Here is an 18,083-nt window from a genome sequence, read left to right on the forward strand (position 1 = left end):
ATTGGCTGATTGTATTAAAAAAAAAAAAAAAAAAAAGGTGATAGTCTTCTCCAAAGATGAAAACGTTAACTGCAACTACAGAGATTCAGCTGATTTTTTTTTTCACTGATCTTAACAGCAGTTACTGTTAACATTGGCTTTGGAAAAGTGAAAATATGAACTTACTGCTGACTTGACTGAGAAGCAATGGGGATTGCTTATCTTATTTACTAAGAAAAACTTTTTCAAAGGCTTTGATCTAGCTTGTTCTACGCATTGTCATTGCCCAAGTCTCTCTGATATTACTGTCAGTCTCCATTTTATCTTGAATCATAATCTCTTTTCTAATTTCTGAGGAAGGACTTCTATTTTAAAGCTATGTGTGGAAACTGGCAGAGCAGAAATTGTTTCAGAAGATCCCAGGTTCCTTCTGAGGGAAAATAATGATAAAATGTTGTGATTCTCATGAGAGAGGGAGACTTTGGCAAGGCCTTTTGGGTCTCTCTGTGGGAAGGGTTCCAATGTTTTCTCCAAGGAAGAAGAAAATTTTTAATCTCTCTCTGAGAGAGATATATTTTAAATTATAAATTACATTTCTACTGCACAGATGTAAATTTCAATAATTAAATGTTTCACAGGTTCACGGAAGAAATATTTTTTTGTGCATGGGTGATGTTGTAAGGACTTGTGTTTAATGCCAACGGCGGTGAGGTTTTACATCAGTCATTTACAGGCAAACACAGACAGTGTGACTATACTGTGTTCATTAACCAAGGAGGAAAACTGTACATGCAAACATGAATGTTTCCAACAGAATCAAAAAGAATCTGAGGTTTTTTCACACACTGGTAGTAGTGACTTTTTATACGCTGATATTGCATGAGTTCAACATTTGGAATAACTAAACCATCTAAGGTATAGAATGGTATGGAGGTGAGGAATGGAATAACTAAACCAAACTAAGGTAGCGTATTCCCTTGAAGGTTTAAAGCATTTCTAGTATTCAACACCTCTTATGATGCTCTTAATTTGCTTAGAGAAGGATTACTTTCTTTACGTCCTGTATTGCTGGATGAGATTCTATGAGGAGCTCATTTCCAACACGTGTTAAGGAGAGCAGAGGGAGCCTAGACTAATTAGAAATTTAAGACCTATTCTATGCCACAATGACAGTAACAACCCTGTATGCCTTATATTCTACCTTGCTTTCTTAGCATTTCTCATTCCTTTCCTTCTCTCTCTACAGTACCTGGCACTTCCCCTGTGTTATGGGTAAATCTTAGCTTCTTTCTCAGGACTCAGGATTCGGCTTCAAAAAAAAGTAAGCGCTATAGCTAGCCTTTGATAAAAGATGTTTTCAAACTTCTTCTACTGTTCACTGGGAAAGTGGTAACCTATTGGTAATGTCAGCTCATGATGTCACTTGTGGCACTAGATAAATAGATGAGTAACCACTCTTTGATAATAATTTAGTGGGGTCAGTTGTTTCTTTGACTTTTTTTGCTTTGCCCCTCCCTTTTGGGTACAGTCCCTGCTTTGCTACTCCTTGTTCCCTGACATCTCTTTTGAAACAGTTCTTTTGACAGCTGCTTACTTGTTGCTATACTGAGTTGTACCGTTCTGCTTCTTAAAGCTGTAGATCTAGTTGAAACTCTTACTCCAGGTTCAGTAAAAGCTACTGGGCCTGTTGTTGATTTGCGTTGTTCCACAGTCCTTACATTTTTGGGGAAAAGACAAAATTATGACTCTGATGTATTTCAGCTAGTTCCATCTTTACTAAAGATTTTTTACTTTCTGCTGAGTTATAATTTTAAATTAATGTTCCAATATATAACATTTCTTGTATGCCAATGGTTCTTCTGTTTTCTCTTCCACCTAGTCAGCATTTTTGTTAGCCTTGCTGTAAACTGAAGTCTCAAACAGTAATAGAGCTTAATTTTGCTATAAACCATACAAATGCATTCAGCGGGTTTACAAATTATCCCTTCTGCTGCTTTACAACACGATCACTTTTTAAAATGGATGTATAAAGCTCCCTCTCCCCCAGCTCCCCCCCTTTTTTTTTGGAAAGAGCATCTGGGCTGTTGTACAGATTTTAAGAGCAAAGTTAAACAAAAACTGGGCCCAATGCCCAGAGAAACCAACTCGAATAAAACTTGGGCAAAATAAACTATCCCAAATAGGAAAAGCTAGATAGAAGCAAAAATAACGTATGTAGAACTGCCCAAAGACACAGAAAGTAAAGCAGAATGATTTTACACTAAGCACGGTTGCTATATATCAGAGGCCTTCGGAGAGAATCAAAAAGATGCCTGTAGAAAGGGATGTTAGTGGATTGGGTCCCAATACTTTAAGGCCTGCCTTGAGTCAGATTCAACTACAGCAAGAATATTTCCATAGAAACATATGATGTTTCTACCGTAGACCCTGAAAGTATCTTGTTTCAAGCCCCAAAGCTCTGGGCGCTCTTTCAGTTTACCAGCAAGATCAGCTTAGGTGGAACATAGGCACTTTCACTTAGGTGAAAGCTGTGGGATTAGATCTTGCTCTCTTGTTTTTCCCAACTAAGTAGCTGGAAATTGCTTACACAAAGAACTGACACATCAGACATGACAGCTTCAACCTTTGGAATATACTATGCTCCAGATATCATGAGATTGATTTACAAGAATGAGATTATAATAACAATATTTTTCAGTTCCTTTCACTAGCAATTTGAACCTTTAAGCTGTCATAGCCTGTTTTATAACATGTCCTACATCCTTGAGGTGGGTAAGCTACATTTAAAAGAAATTGAAACCCCAAATTCTCATGGACTAATATGTACATAAGTGCAGGGTTTTGCAGAAAAACAGTTGCAAATGCTGGAATGTGTCTTGCTTGAGACTTAATGTGCATGAACAGTGTCCGTTTTGTGAAGTTACTAGATGAATTGTGGCTTAACTTATTTGGAAGCCCATTAGATCCGCCTGTATCCTGTGCTGCATCTAAAGAAAGGTGTCGAGCAGGTCAAGGGAAGTGATTCTGCCCCTCTGTTCCACTCTGGTGAGACCCCACCTGGAGTACTGTGTACAGCTCTGGATTTCCCAACATAAGAAGGACATGGACCTGTTGGAGTGAGTCCAGAGGAGGACCACAAAGATGATCAGAGGGCTGGAGCACCTCTCCTATGAAGACAGGCTGAGAGAGTTGGGGTTGTTCAGCCTGGAGAAGGCTCCAGGGAGACCTTATAGTGGCCTTCCAGTACCTAAAGAAGCCCTACAGGAAAGATGGGGAGGGACGCTTTATCAGGGAGTGGAGTGATAGGACAAGGGGTAACAGTTTTAAATGGTAAAAGGGGATATTCAGACTAGATATAAGGAAGAAGTTCTTTACAATGAGGGTGGTGAGACACTGGCATAGGTTGCCCAGAGAGGTGGTAGATGCCCCATCCCTAGAAAAATTCAAGATCAGGTTGGACGGGGCTCTGAGCAACCTGATCTAGTTGAAGATGTCCCTGCTTGCTGCAGAGGGGTTGGACTAGATGACCTTTAAAGGTCCCTTCCGACCCAAGTTATTCTATGATACTATGATTGCATGATTACTATCAAAGACATTAAACTGGTGTGTTTTTCTTAAAAGTGGTGTTCCATTGCCTGAACCTGTAGAATTGTTGGGTCTTTGTTGTTGGGTTAAAGGAAAAGATCGTCAGCAGCTGTCATTTTATCATCTTGGTGATCTTATCAACTTTCATTGGACTGCTCATGAATTTAATAGCAACCAGAAGCAGAAAGAGCCTCCCCAGCCTCCCTGAGACAAGCACAGGCTGGGCCCTTATTGTAGGTTTTGACATGTTTTTGTTTTGTGTCATATGTGGTAAGGTCACTGGTACACCCTCAGCACACAGTTGTTCTACAGCTGGCACAGCCTCCCCATCCTGCTTTCAGTTGCACCTCCACATCCTGCTTCCCCAATCTCCTTTACATCCTCACTCCCTTTTCTCCCTATCATTCCCTCTTTCCATCACTTTCTTCTAATTTATATCAAAATTACAGTTTATGCAATTTGTACTTGGAAGAAGATAGATAATCTGAGTTCCAGTGACAAAGTGGATCGTATATTACCAAACTTTCCTCGGCCTCAAATTTTTATTTCATTGTCTTGCATTAAGTCTTCTCTATATTTGGAAAACATTTATTTGCCCTTCGCTAAGTTTTATCTCTGTTGTGCTATGTTTATAGGACACCATGTGTACTTTTCAGAAGTTTTATACAACCTTGAGAAGACTCTACTTGTTGTTTGCTTGTATGTCTATTTCTCACACAATGTTTTTCATTATACCTTGATTGTGTTAGTATTATTCTTTCGTTTCCAACCTGAAATAAATGAGAATACACAGTAATTTGTATTAGTATTTCCACTAACTCAACTGAACTCTATTTCTTCATAATAGATAGATTTATTTTTTTTTTGAAGTGGCACAAAAATGAATCATAAACCCCCAAACCCTGTATTTCCTATTACATTTGTTTTATCCAGCAGGCAAACCAAACCATTAATCAGTTGGATTTATATGTGCTGCAAGATCAGGTCCTGGCAACCATGACCTTAGTCCTGGACAGTGTTTAAGCGTGTGATTAACTTTGAGCAGATGCTTAGCTCCTATTTTTGACAGTGGAATGTAAGCACATCTGCTTCCTAAGGAGTCTCATTTCTACTGAAGTTAATGCAAGGTTTTCTTTGACTCCAAAAAGACCTGGATCATACTTCAGTTTCTTGAAGATATTAAAGAATCCTGGAACTCTGTAAAAAATGCTTTTAAAAGAATTTAATTAGTGTGAAAATAACTGGTCTTCTCAAAACAGTTATCTAATTATTTATAACTCATTTCTGTCATAATGCCTTAGCAATGTATTTTGTCAAGCTACAAAGTTTCAGGGACATTCCATGCCGTGATTTAAGTAACTATTCATGGGGGCATTTAAACTGATGCTTAGTTTCCCCTCACTTCAAGTGCTTATTTTAAACACGATCAATATACTTCTAGGGGATTGCGGTCAATGCTTACGTATCTTCTTAGAAGTGTTGTGCACACACAGTTCACTTTTGAGAATTTTCAGGCCCTCGCAGAAGAAAATGGTTTCTTCTGAAGAGAACACCTTCTTAGAAGTGTAGTATATTTTATTTGTAAGCACAGTGTTTTCAGTAAAGTATTTTTTAAAGCAAGGATCTAATACACCTTCAGTTACTGAACAGATGCCAACTGATTTTAGTTTTTAGAATAAGGCAAATATAACTGGAACAATATTTTAAAAAATCAATATCCAAAATGATTTGTTTAAGAAAATATTATTTTTTTTCGGCAAAAGGGAAATGTATTATAATGTTGTTTTCATTTCACTCCAAATAAAGAAATTAGTAACAACAAATAAAAGTTCATTAATTTTTGAACTTTTCAGTTTAGACTCAGGAAAAAATGCAGCCAAACTATTTTTAAATTATGTTGAGTTTTGTTTTGGTTTTTTTTTTTTTCTGGGAGTTGCTATGCAATGCAATAATATGCGCTTACCGTAAGGTTATTGTAAAGCACTTATACACTTTATTATATATGCTATCACCTGGATATCATATGTACATCCATTTACCAGTGGTTATTGCCAGTGAGTAGTATAATTCATGGAGTCTTCTTTTGAACCTATGAACATGCTGGTCTGAGCTCTGACTCTGTTCTCACTAATCCAGCAGTAAAATAAGGGAAAGCAATAAATATTCCAATTTCAAATATTATTTGGTAAGCTGTCCTAGTTTTAAATGTAATATATTTATGGACTACCCATTTAAAATCTGTGCTTTTTTAAGAGGCTCTTAAAATGCAACCTCCATAACGATCTATCAACCCTAGGAAGTACCTGTTGTTCTATATTATATGGGGAATGTGATTTGGATGTGTGTTCTGCTCTTCTACTACATAATATGTTTAAATATTATGTGTTGGCTTATGTCTGTTCCAGCACTGAAGGTGGTAAAACTCCCACGCTAATTGCTTTTGAAAGGCTTCCTCTATAACCTTACTATGCATTGCCCTTTTTCAGGAGCTTACTCTTTTTTTTACTATCATTATTCTTCTTCTCAATATGATTTTACTATAATTTGATGCTGGAACTACACAGGTTTATGCCTCCAAAGACTCACAAAAGGAAGGTATATGACAGTCGGCCTTTCTAGATTGCGGCATTGGAGTCACATGGAGTGTGAAGGAACCAGGACCACTAGAGAGAGCTCTCGTAACAAAACGCTGCTCCCCCATGGAGATCCCTGTAATCAGTCCAGGCACTTAATTGAGCTCCGGCTAGATCTTGCCACTTACCTGCAGCCAGATCCCAAGTTATATATAGCTTTATACAAGGCTTAATCCTGAGCTGGCATAAAGCAGACAAGAAGATTATAGACCCATGACCTATTAGCAGTCTGGATTTATGAAGTGAAAACTGTGCAGTACAAATGTTGACTATTTTTTGTGGAACAGTTACAAAAGCAATTGAGAAAGGAAAGAGGATATCATCTGGGTTTTGGTATAGCATTGAATACAATGTCTTGATGAAATCTTACTTTTCAAATGAGTTCAAATTGGCTTGGATCTGAGCTCCGTCACATGGAATGAAAATTGGCATATAGCACACAAATATAACATGATAATAAACAACAACATATAGTCAGCTGTATAAGCTGACGATAGGGGTGCCACAGGCCTCTGTTTAAGGTGTTGTCTCCTTTAAAAGTCACATAAATGATCTGGAATTGAAACGCAAGAATGGTAATGAAATTCACAGATGATGTTAAATTGCAGGTTGTGCCAGCAGCAGTCAAGACCGGCAAATAATAGAGGGTCTCAGAAAAAAATAGAAACATCGGCCGAGAATAACAAAATGAGAGTCAACTTGGAAAACTGCAAATACATCTGGGGAAAATTAATTCAAAACAGATACTCAACAAGAAGGCTAAATCTGGAAAGCAATGATACTGAAGTATATACCTGAGGTGACAGAGAATGATGAGTGAGATAATGTGTAAGTCTGCAGTGTAACAAAAAAGATGGGATTTGGAGCAGCCAATACAAAACTTCTCTTCCCCACAAGGTTGAAGGGATGGCATCTGGAATATTCTGGTTACTCCTAGACATTTCACAGTCACAAAATGCAAAGCAGAACCTTGATTTTAAAGGGGGATCCAATGTCCATTTAGAAGTTGTGTCCAGTCCAGTAAAATTATCTCATTTTCCTTTATATTCTAGGGAAACAAAAAAAGAGAAAGGAGACAGAAAGCAGGTGACCTATAGCACAGTTCGTTCCATTTGTATTAAAACCTACCTGCTAAGGGATAAACATGCATCCCTCTGTGACTGCAGAACTTGAACGCTGAGATGATGAACTGCCTACTTTGAGTAAATGTAATTATATTTACTTTATTGTACCCTCTCCAGCCCCTTATGTCAGGGCTGCTCGTGTATTTACATTGCTGGATAAAATGTCAGAAGTAATTCAGGTGTAAACAGCTTCATATCAGATCTTGCTTCTGAATGCCAGCAGGTACCTTATCCCTGAGATCTTGTTGGCCTCATTAACACTTGCACTCCCAGGTGCCCAGCGGTCTAGCTACAACAGAAGTCCACTACTTTTCCTCATTCCAATCAAATGGCATGATTTTCGGATGTAGCAAATAGGAATTTGAATTTGAATCTGGTCAGACTGACAAAGCTGCAGAAACCAGGTCTCCATTTTCAGTGTACATTATGTAGCCAAAGGTCCTACTATTGCCTGTGTTCTTGAATGGAAGATGTTGGCACTGTGGTACTGCCATCATAGCTAATGGAGTGAGCATCCTTCCCAGCAGCCTTGGGTAGAGATTAAGACTGGTTTCAGTTCATCTGGCTGTAGCTGTCTACCATGCAGGCATCAAACACGTGAGACACTGTCCTGGTACCTAAAGCTAGATAAGATGAATCCGACCTCGACTGTTTTACCAATGCATTTTTACATCAAGCAAAAGCATGGATGTATGCCAGTGCCTAGTTCCTTCAGGCAGTTTTGTATGGGCACAGAAGCCTTGGTAGTCTTAGCACTTGAGATTTAAGTCGGAGTTGATAAATGAGATATGTACATAGATGTTCACTGTAGCATTGACTTCCTGGATTATTGTTGTAGACTTTGGTGCCTATATTCCGTATAAATATAGTGCATTGCGTGCCCAAAACGTATTGGATCTGGATCCTGTCCAAAACTCTTACTGCTCCAGTGAATGATGTGTTAACCCAGATTTCAGACTGGTTTTTGCTACCAAGGAACAGAATAAACCTTGGTTAATTAGAGCAAACACATCAAGCTAAGCATGCACAGCAGAGGGAAGGAAAACCACTTGAAAACTATTTTCTCTTGCACTTCATCTGAATTGTTAAATGAGCAGAAGTAGTCTTTTCAAGTTGATTTCAGAACCATCTGTACTCTGTATTTTCATATTTCTATGAAGTAAAATTAAAAAATAATATTCTTCCTGAAAATCCTTTTGATTTTCATATGTATGTGCTTTGAAAATATCTTCAATACTTAACAATCTATTCCTTTTTTTGGTCTTCTTTCCACTGGGTACCCAAATGCTTCTATACTTGGATTCACTGGATTTTTAAAAATCTGCCAAGACATACAGATCCATCCCTGATGGCAAACAACGCATGATATTGGTATATTTTCCTTTAATTTTTTTTCTTGAGAATATTCTACCTGCTTACTCTGAAATGACGATAGTTAATCAAAACATCTAGTATATTACCATTGTTATGAATGTAGCTGGCCATGTAGCTGCACCAGACTGCAGCATTGACTTCCAAGTCTAGCTGAACTTGATTCTGTTTAAGTTAGCCAAAAGTAAGACTCGACGAGCTCTTTTGGCACAAAAGACCCATAGTATGTAGCAGATTAACTATCAGCATGTTTCTGGGTTAATTAAAATCCCAACAAACCCTTCACATTTCCTGAACAGGAAACTTTTGAGTTAAATCTTAATTCTGACAGAAATTAAAATTTTTCAGTTTGAGAGCTTTTAAACTTTTGTAGTTTGCAACCATGAAGATGGACAGGGAGCACATAAGGTAAGTGCTTTCATCTGGATGGCAAAGCTATTTGTGAATTCTCCAAATTTCTTTCCTTCTAACACTGCCATTCCTGACCTTTTCAAGCAGTACAGAGGGTGGCCAAACCAAAAGTTACTAGCAAATTTTATTAGAAAGCGTTTTCTCTTCATGTGCTGTTTCAAAGCTCATAATACTTTAAGTATTCTTGAATAGCAGCTCTTTTATTTTTATATTGTTTACCTCTTACTGATTCAGAGACCAAGTGCCCAGCACTGAGAGCAGAATACTGAATGAATCCCTTGTCTCTGATGTAGAATTCATTGCTGCTAGAGATTTTAATAGAAACTTTGTTGCCTGTCTTTTTCTCCTTGTATTGTGCTCTTAAGTTTCTCATAGAATAGCTGATAAGATATCCATTGCAGAACTTCTCTCCTTTCATACAACACCATGAAATATGGGTATGTAAAAAGATTACTAGTAGGAGCATCATAATTTCTGGGAAAAAAAACCAAAACACAAAACCAGCACTCTACTCTGGGTTAATTTTACAAAGAAATCTATTCCAGTGAAGAACTCCCTTCTACACATGCCTGAAAAAAAAAGGTGATTTTTTTTTTTTTTTTAACTATTAAATATTGTTCAAAACTAATAGGACTCACAGAGTCCTAAATAAAAGTCAAACGTAGATTTTGTCTTGAGGAACCTAAATAAATTGATATTTTGTGCCTTAAGTGGTGATGAAAATTGCTATCTTGAAAATGTTTATGGTTTGTTTCAGAGAAAAATTATCTGCTTTCACTTCTGCAGCCTGTTCCTTTTCTTTTACATTGACAGATCCTTCAACTTTATACATGCTGTATCAGATAAAACCATATGCCAATATGTGGTAATGATTATGCAATAATCTTATATTTTCAGCACTAAATAGAAGCTTTCACATTAATTACAGTCAAAATGACAAACAATTAAGTAGCAATTCTGTGAAAACTGAAAAATAATAAACTGCCCAGCTTTATGTAGAACTATATTAGCAGATACCACCTTTATTTCCCAGACGTTTCTAGGCTGGAAAAAAACACAGTCTATTAATGGTTATCTACTCCTCTCCCTCATCTCATTCATGTGTAATAACAGTCAATTCTTTCATCTAGACACATCTGTTTTTTTAATCACTAATAGCTCCACCATTTAGATCCAGTAAGACATCTTTACAATTTTTATAACTTCCTTGCTGCTTCCTAGTTACTATAATAAATTCTTGATCTTATCACTTCTCCTCTAGTTGTAAAAAACAGAAGTTTTAATTCTACAGGCTGAATTAGAGGATAAAGCCCTGCATTCTGAGTTACTCTGAGTCCTTTTATTTTGCCTTCTGAGAGCTGCTTTTGTAATATTAAATTCTATTTCTGTTATCTTATGAAGCTACTAAATGGGATCTGGAAAAATGGCATTTTAGATTTTTAAAATGGGATGTCTCACATGTGCCTCTAAAAGCAACTTTTTGGGTTGTGTAGTCCAGGTGGAGTAAGTGCTCAATAGGCTACTCTATAGTGGACAATAAAATGAGCTAAGGTCCATTCTCTGTCCCAAAGGACGAGTGGCATGGCACAGCTTCCATCCATATGGCCAGCCTCTCTTCCCCCAAAACAGGGTGTTTTCTTACACACCGCATGTTGGCTACAGTCGCAGGTTTGTGCTGCCCTCTACATCGTGTCTGTGCTTTGTCTGTGTGAGATGTATTTGCCATAAACCAAACTAAGCGTGGGAGAACGCAAAAAACTGAACTGTGTGGATGAATTCTGGTCAGTGTTCAAGCCTGTGCCTGGATTGTCTTTAATGTATTAATGTAGATGTAATCAGCTGCAGGATATTCCTGATTAGACAGATATTGTTACTGAGACTGATGGTCAGTGCAATCATGTCATTTAGAAAGGGGGACCAAATAATCATGTAGGAAAAAGCCCTTCTACTTAAATTACAAGTGTAGGGTAGATTGTAAGGCATTCCCGACTAAAATATATCTTGAAGTCAGACTTGGGAAGCTAAATTAGTCATGGGTAAGCATTGTTATATAATGAAAACAAAGGTGTCAGGACTCAGGGTTTTGTAGGACTCAGTGCTACAAAAATGCAAACCTTTTTTGGAAATATAAACACATTCCAGGATGTACCCTTCTGTTGTGGTTTAACCCTGTAGGGCAGCTCAGCCCCACGCAGCAACTCGCTCACTCCCCTCCAGTGAAATGGAAGAAAGAATCAGAAGGGTAAAAGTGAGAAAAACTGTGGGTTGAGACAGAGACAGTTTAATAGGTAAAGCAAAAGCTGCATGCACAAGCAAAACAAAATCAGGAATTCAGTCATTACTTCCCAGGTGTTCAGGCATCTGCAGGAAAGCAGGGCTTCATCACACATAACAGTGACTTGGGAAGCCAGATGTTATAACTCTGAATGTCACCCACCTCCTCCTTCTTTACCCCAGCTTTTATTGCTGAGCATGATGTCTTGTGGTACAGGATGCCACTTTGGTCAGCTGGGGTCAGCTGTCCCAGCTGCGTCCCCTCCCAAATTCTTGTGCACCCCCAGCCTAGTCGCTGGTGGGGTGGTGTGAGAAGCAGAAAGGGCCTTGATGCTGTGCAAGCACTGCTCAGCAATAACTAAAAACATCTGTGTGTTATCAACACTATTTTCATCATAAATCCAAAACATAGCACCATACAAGCTACTATGAAAAAAATTAACTTTATCCCAGCCAAAACCAGTACACCTTCCTTGTCCCAGGGCTGTGGTTTTATGTTTGTCATACACTTAATGTGATTAATGCATGAACACATGTCATTTTAGTCGGGACGGACAAACAAGAAGACTCTCCCTGAAGAGTGAAGTTAAGCTCTCCCTTTATTACAAACTTGGCTTTCTTATATATCTAATCTTTTGTTCATGCTCCGTTCACACATTCTTTCTACGCTTTCAATTGGTTAGGTTACATAGCACACGCGCTCATAGCTACAATACGATTGGTTATTGAAATCCTGTTCACATTGCTCAAAATCTGGCTTTCTCACAGCCTAACTCTCCTTGTTCTCTGAAGCGATCTTCTTTCTCCTTTTTGTTACATTGTCCTTACATGACGCAACTCGTGGCCTTCTTATGGGTACACTGCAATCTCTTCTGTCAAAGAGTCTACGGACCCGCCGTATCCCCCAACAAACACAAACCAGAAGTAAAAGATGTATTTGTTTCATTAGTGCTTTCAATTTGTATAAGCCAACACGTTTTGCTATTTTTCATTTATTTACTTCTTTGTGTGATTAATATAGTCCTGAGGCTGGAGCAATGCAATGACATTTGCAGAAGTGGGAAAATGGAAGTTCTCATTGGACTAATCACATTTTTGCCAAAGTTTCTGGTTGTGCGACTTCAGGCTCAATTATATAATCATAACACATAACATGAAGGTATATGAATACCTGGAATAAAGGCCCCGGTCCCTAAAGGTGAAATCCGTAATTCAGTGGGTTTTTTAAGATCAATGTTCCCATGTAAGAAAACTGGAAAGGTATGCTAATATTTGATGCAAACCCCATAAATATTCCAGTTTGTAAATGTATTATTTTGAGTATAGTAATTATACTCACTCCTGTGATTAGGTATGGTTTGAGTTGACGTGATATCTTACTACTAAAATAAGTATAGAACTTGGAGAGACAGCATACAAGAGAATTTGTACCTGAAAGCCCCATTAATCACAGAGTATTTAGTTATGTTTACTATAATGCCCCAATGCCGTTTCCCGATCTACAGGTCTGGAAGTCAGTTGCACCGTAGGTGAGAATGTAGCTCAAATAGGAGGCAGAGGAATTCTGTTTCCGTCTCAAGTATAACCAGGATGTAGAACTGAAGACAACATGTTTCTGAAAACCAAGTGACAAACGCATGCATGAAGCCTAGATCCAACAACAACAAAACCAAACCCAACCCCAAACAAACAAAAACCAGCCCAAATTTAAAAAAAAAAAAGATGAAAAAATGCAAACTTTTGGGATATAGCTCTTCCCTGGTTCCCTGAAACAATCATGAATAGAACTGTGCCATGATTATTTGAAGCTGAACATGGTCATATATTATTGATATTTTTCCACTCAGTTTGTTATGATTTCTGTCTTATTTAATCAACTGTCATATAATCAACTTCATCATACATTTAAGAAAAGCCCAGAAAAACAAATAAATGCTTTTCCCCCACAAATTTATCATTTTGGATGAGTTGTATTAAAAAATGTTGAATATAATCAGTGCACTAATATTTTTTCTTTTTCTACTAAACTTCTACATAGGATAGCCAAATAAGATTAACATGAAGATGTTAGATATTTAAAGATCCTACTGAAGTATTTTTCAGAGATGGGATACGGTCTTATCGCTTTTCGAAAACACTTGCCTGCACATAACAGTGGATGACCGATCACTAAAAGTTCATTGATACTGGACTGTTGAGAGCTCCAGAGAGTACCCAGAATTTATCATGGTGTGGTGGGAAACCTTGTTAACTGCAAAGTCAGCGGATGGGAGTCCAAAGTGGAATGGCAGCAAAAATGTGAAACAATTATTATCAACCTTATACATTAAAATTTTTAACTGGTGAAGGCTGAACTCATTTGCTCGCCTCGGAGAGACTGGAAGGGAATTATTCTAAGTGTGTATTTGGGAAGGAGGAAAAACAGGATGGAAGGGAAAGACACTGAGCACCCTGCATTTTAACTTGCCTCTCTCTTTCACGAAATCATAAACTGTAACTCCAAAACAGACCCCTTGGTTGTATAATGTCACCTTCTGTACATTACAAAATACAAAGTTCTCTGTCACCCTGTGTTCTCCTGTAAACTGTGTTTTGTTAAAATATATCTCCTAAACCAGTATTTGAATACACCAAAGGATGCACAATTCTCCATTTTCTTTGCTTATTCATTGTCACTTTTTAAAAAAAGTGCTTTATTGCCAATTGAACATCTCTTACAAAAAGACTTCAAATAGCTTATGCTGATATAGCTATCCTGTGAGATTGTCAGGTAAAAAGCGTCTAAGAACTATGCGATGTTACAGTTTTTACAATTCATTTTATTTTTTCCTACAATCTCCGTGTAGAAGACATTTAAGAGTATAAACGGGAAGCTTTGCTCCATCTCCTTCTACCCTAGAAAAAATCCAGCTCAAATTCCCTCTACTACAGCCTTGGGATGAAAGTCCAAGTCATTTGTTATTTTGTCTGAGCATGACTGTCTGTGTCTAGTTAGCTACCACAAAAGCTTCCAGCAAATTCTGCATAAGGTAGGAAGCAAGAAGGGGAAAAAAAAAATCTAAAAAAAATCTGTAAAACAAGGGTGGAAGAATTTGAGAAGAAAAAGTATCGTATAAGAGGTAAGGTAGTTCCTAAGAAAAGCAGCCAGCCAAACTGTAGTAGAGATCTTTTAACTTGAGGTCAGTCAGAAAGGTTGGGGAAAATGGGAAAAACCTAAACTCAAATCAAGACCTCCAAATTGGTCTGCACACTGGTACTGCTTCTCTCGATGCAGAGGATAATAAAAGAAAACCTCCTGCAGCAGTGGGCAGAATTTTTATTTGTAAACTACACAAGTATTTCAATTTTGGTCAGAAGAAATTTGAGTAGCAGAGCATTTAAAATTAATAGGGTTTTATAGTAATTAGTGGTAAGATCCTTACACAAATGCATTTATCCTTGCTGTTTACAAAATAAACAGTGATGCTCGTACGCAGGGACGGGAGATTAAAGGAAATGCAGACGAGGCTTTGGAGGATTCCTTTCTACTGCAGTTACATTGAGTTTCTCTGGGCAACACCCATTTAGCTATGTAATACTCTTCGTTTCGGTGGCTGTTAGCATGAGTTTAAGGCATGGTAATGTAAGAGAATTCTCATCTTGCATCGCTGGACTTTTTCAGAGCTTTGTGTAAAGTAGTCATTAAGAAGTAGCAGAGTTTGACTCTTAGGTTTAAGAACCCCTGAAATATAGATTTATAGTTTGATCCTTTGAGAGGTGGTTTAAAGTATTATAGGAATATTTAGATCTGTCCTGGTGGCTTTCCATATTTTTTCTGCCTTCTCACTGGAATAATTATCAGAAAAATCAACAAAAGTCTGGATAGCTTGTGTCAGAAAAGACAGATTGGAAGGGAGCAGGTATGGGAATTCTCATCCTCTCATCTGCACTTTCTCCATTATTTCTGGCTTATGCTTATATGGTTTGTGTACTTCTTGCTACTCAGAGGACAGGTTGTAGACATCTTTAACACCATGCTTATTTATATAAAGTGCCTTTCGCTACCACATTATTATCAATCATTTACAGGGACTATTACTTAATTTTAACTTATTTTTAAGTTGTTTTTTTTCCACACATGTGGTAAGAATTACTAAGACATAAGTGTAAATTGCTATAAAATTCTTGTTAGAAATCTTCTTCAGAAAAGCTCCAGACTCTACTGAAAAGCTTTTCCCCCGTTTTTTATTTGGCTAGAATGGGAGCTACGTTTCATTTAGTGTAAGTCATTCTCACTCAACTGCTCAACACTTTGGGGTCAGAAGTTTGCAGATTTTGTGTATAGTGCCCTGAAAATAGTTTTTAATGCTCATTTAATTTAAAAAAAAAAAAAAGAAGAAGGGGCTATGGAAGCCTGTAGATTGTGTTTGCAGCAAATGGCTAATCCAGAAGCTTCTGTGAGTAAAGAGGGAGAGTCACAAAAGTATCCTGCATGTTGAATGGATCTAGTAGGGATTCTGCAAGTAGTTAGAATTTGTATTACTACAAACATGAAAAAGACCAATTAAAGCCTTAATGTAAAATTAATGTAAATGTATTGATTAAGAAAAATTCTTACAAAATTAATGAATGTGCTTCATAATTATTTCTCTTTTATTTTGTAAAGAAATTTCTTAAAAAACATAGCTCCTCATCTGGACTAAAAAAACATCCCCTCTGCGATATGATTTCCAGTTAGTCCATATAAGTCATACCTAGTTTTGGAAAGAGTACATCTTATTTGCACTGGGTTTCCATTGCTACTAAATACACCCCTTTGTTTCAAAGTTTGATGCTGAAATTCAACACTAAAAGCACTCCACAGACAATGCAAGGAGTTCCATTTCTGCCTAAGACTTTGACTTTCCATGACAACAGCCGCCCTCAAAACCAGGAGTGAGCTGTCAACCGTAAAAGTGAAATTAGACATTACAATAGCAATGAACAGATTTCCAGAAGCATCTTCAGGATTTAAGAGCAATGTCTGATGGCTCAGTTACTTGCTCATTTAGAAAATCATACTCTAAACCAAAAAGTGGTGATACTTAAGAAAAAAACACTTCTTCAATGTGTTCAAACATGAGAGTGGGAGTTGTGAAAGCAAAAAAATTGGGTGTTTTCACTGATAAACTTGCATGAGAAGCAGATGATAGCCTGGAATACGCTTCAAATTATTGCATACTTCCATAACTCTGATCTGTTCTATGTGAAGTTTCTGACACTGATTTTGCTAAATGTAAGCGGGTCAGAAGATTTGATTATCCTTTCTCAGTATAGATTTTCTGACCCATCAGCTTTTTGCATTTCTTCTGATTTGATCTTTTGTGGATGTAGATAACAAGACTTTTTTTTGCAGCATTCCATAAAAGAGGACTGTATATAGTATTATTTTCCTGCTGTCTGTTGACTACTTTACTTCCTACATCTTTTTCATTGCCACATCTGAAAGCAGTTCCTTCTTGGTATTGTTTTCAGTAACTTCATGCTGGATGTTCTGTTATTAATCCCTAATGCACTTATTTTGGACTGTTGATTTTTTTTTCCTTCCATATTCTCCTATCCACAAAGTTATCCAACTTTTCATCAGCGACTACACTGCATTAACACACACTTCTGTCAAGAGCATGAATGAATTAATCTTGTCCCAACAGCAATCTTTGTGAAAGTCTATACACATTTTACGTTGTCTAATATAGGTATTTGCAGTACTTTTAGATTTTTTCGCTATTTATTTTCAATAAATATTTTCTATCCTTGGTCTTCCCTTTCACCAAAATCCTTACCTCCTCTAGTAGTTCAGCAACTTCATTTCAGCTCATAATTTCCCATAGGACATTATACCATATACTTTATGCAAGCATAGTTATATTTGAGCTACAGTATTTGTTTCATTAAGAACCCAGTTTATACCAGCAAAGAAAGATAACAGGATGGTTTAGCTTAACATAACTTTTATAAGCTCAATTCTACTTTTTAACTTGAGTGTTATTTTATTGTATTTTTGCTTTCCGCTACATTAATTGTCTATTTCCTTACAAAATATCAAGGTTTGACTTATGTGTAGCTGCCTGGGTAACATCTTTTTTCCTACCTTTCATATAGGTGCAAAATTTTCTATTCTCTAATGTTATGCTTTCATCCACAATCTCATTCTTTTGAAATTCCTGCCCTATCTGCTAATTATCTCGAATTTTTGAAATGGGTGATTATCCAGTCATCTAATCTTGAGTGTATTAAGGTGTCTGAATTCTAAATCAAGTTCCATTCTGATAACTTTTGTATCTTAATTTCTGTTATTCAGTTTACCTCTTCCATTTCATATTGAAGTAATTAGTCTTATTGAAAGCTGAGTCAAACCATTAATTTAGTATGGGGGTCATATCTGGATTATCTTTAATCTCAACCCTGGCCCTTCCTTTTTTTATTTTATTTATTTATTCTGTTTTTATTTATATTCCCAAAGTGCCTTTCTTTCCTATTTATTTTAATATCCTTTAAAGGTCTAGCTCAGATTGACTTTTGGCTATTCTTATTTCATCCCTAGACTTCTTGACCTCTAAGAGATGATTTCTTGGCTGTTCAGTCCTTTTTTCCATTCCTTGCAGCTCTCTGCTTACTCCTAATATCCTTTTTGTTTATTCATCCAGTCAGGTCTGAAGCTCTTCATTGTATATTGTGGGTTTTTTTT

The sequence above is a fragment of the Chroicocephalus ridibundus genome, chromosome 2 (assembly GCF_963924245.1).
Source record: "Chroicocephalus ridibundus chromosome 2, bChrRid1.1, whole genome shotgun sequence".
Classification (NCBI taxonomy): domain Eukaryota; kingdom Metazoa; phylum Chordata; class Aves; order Charadriiformes; family Laridae; genus Chroicocephalus; species Chroicocephalus ridibundus.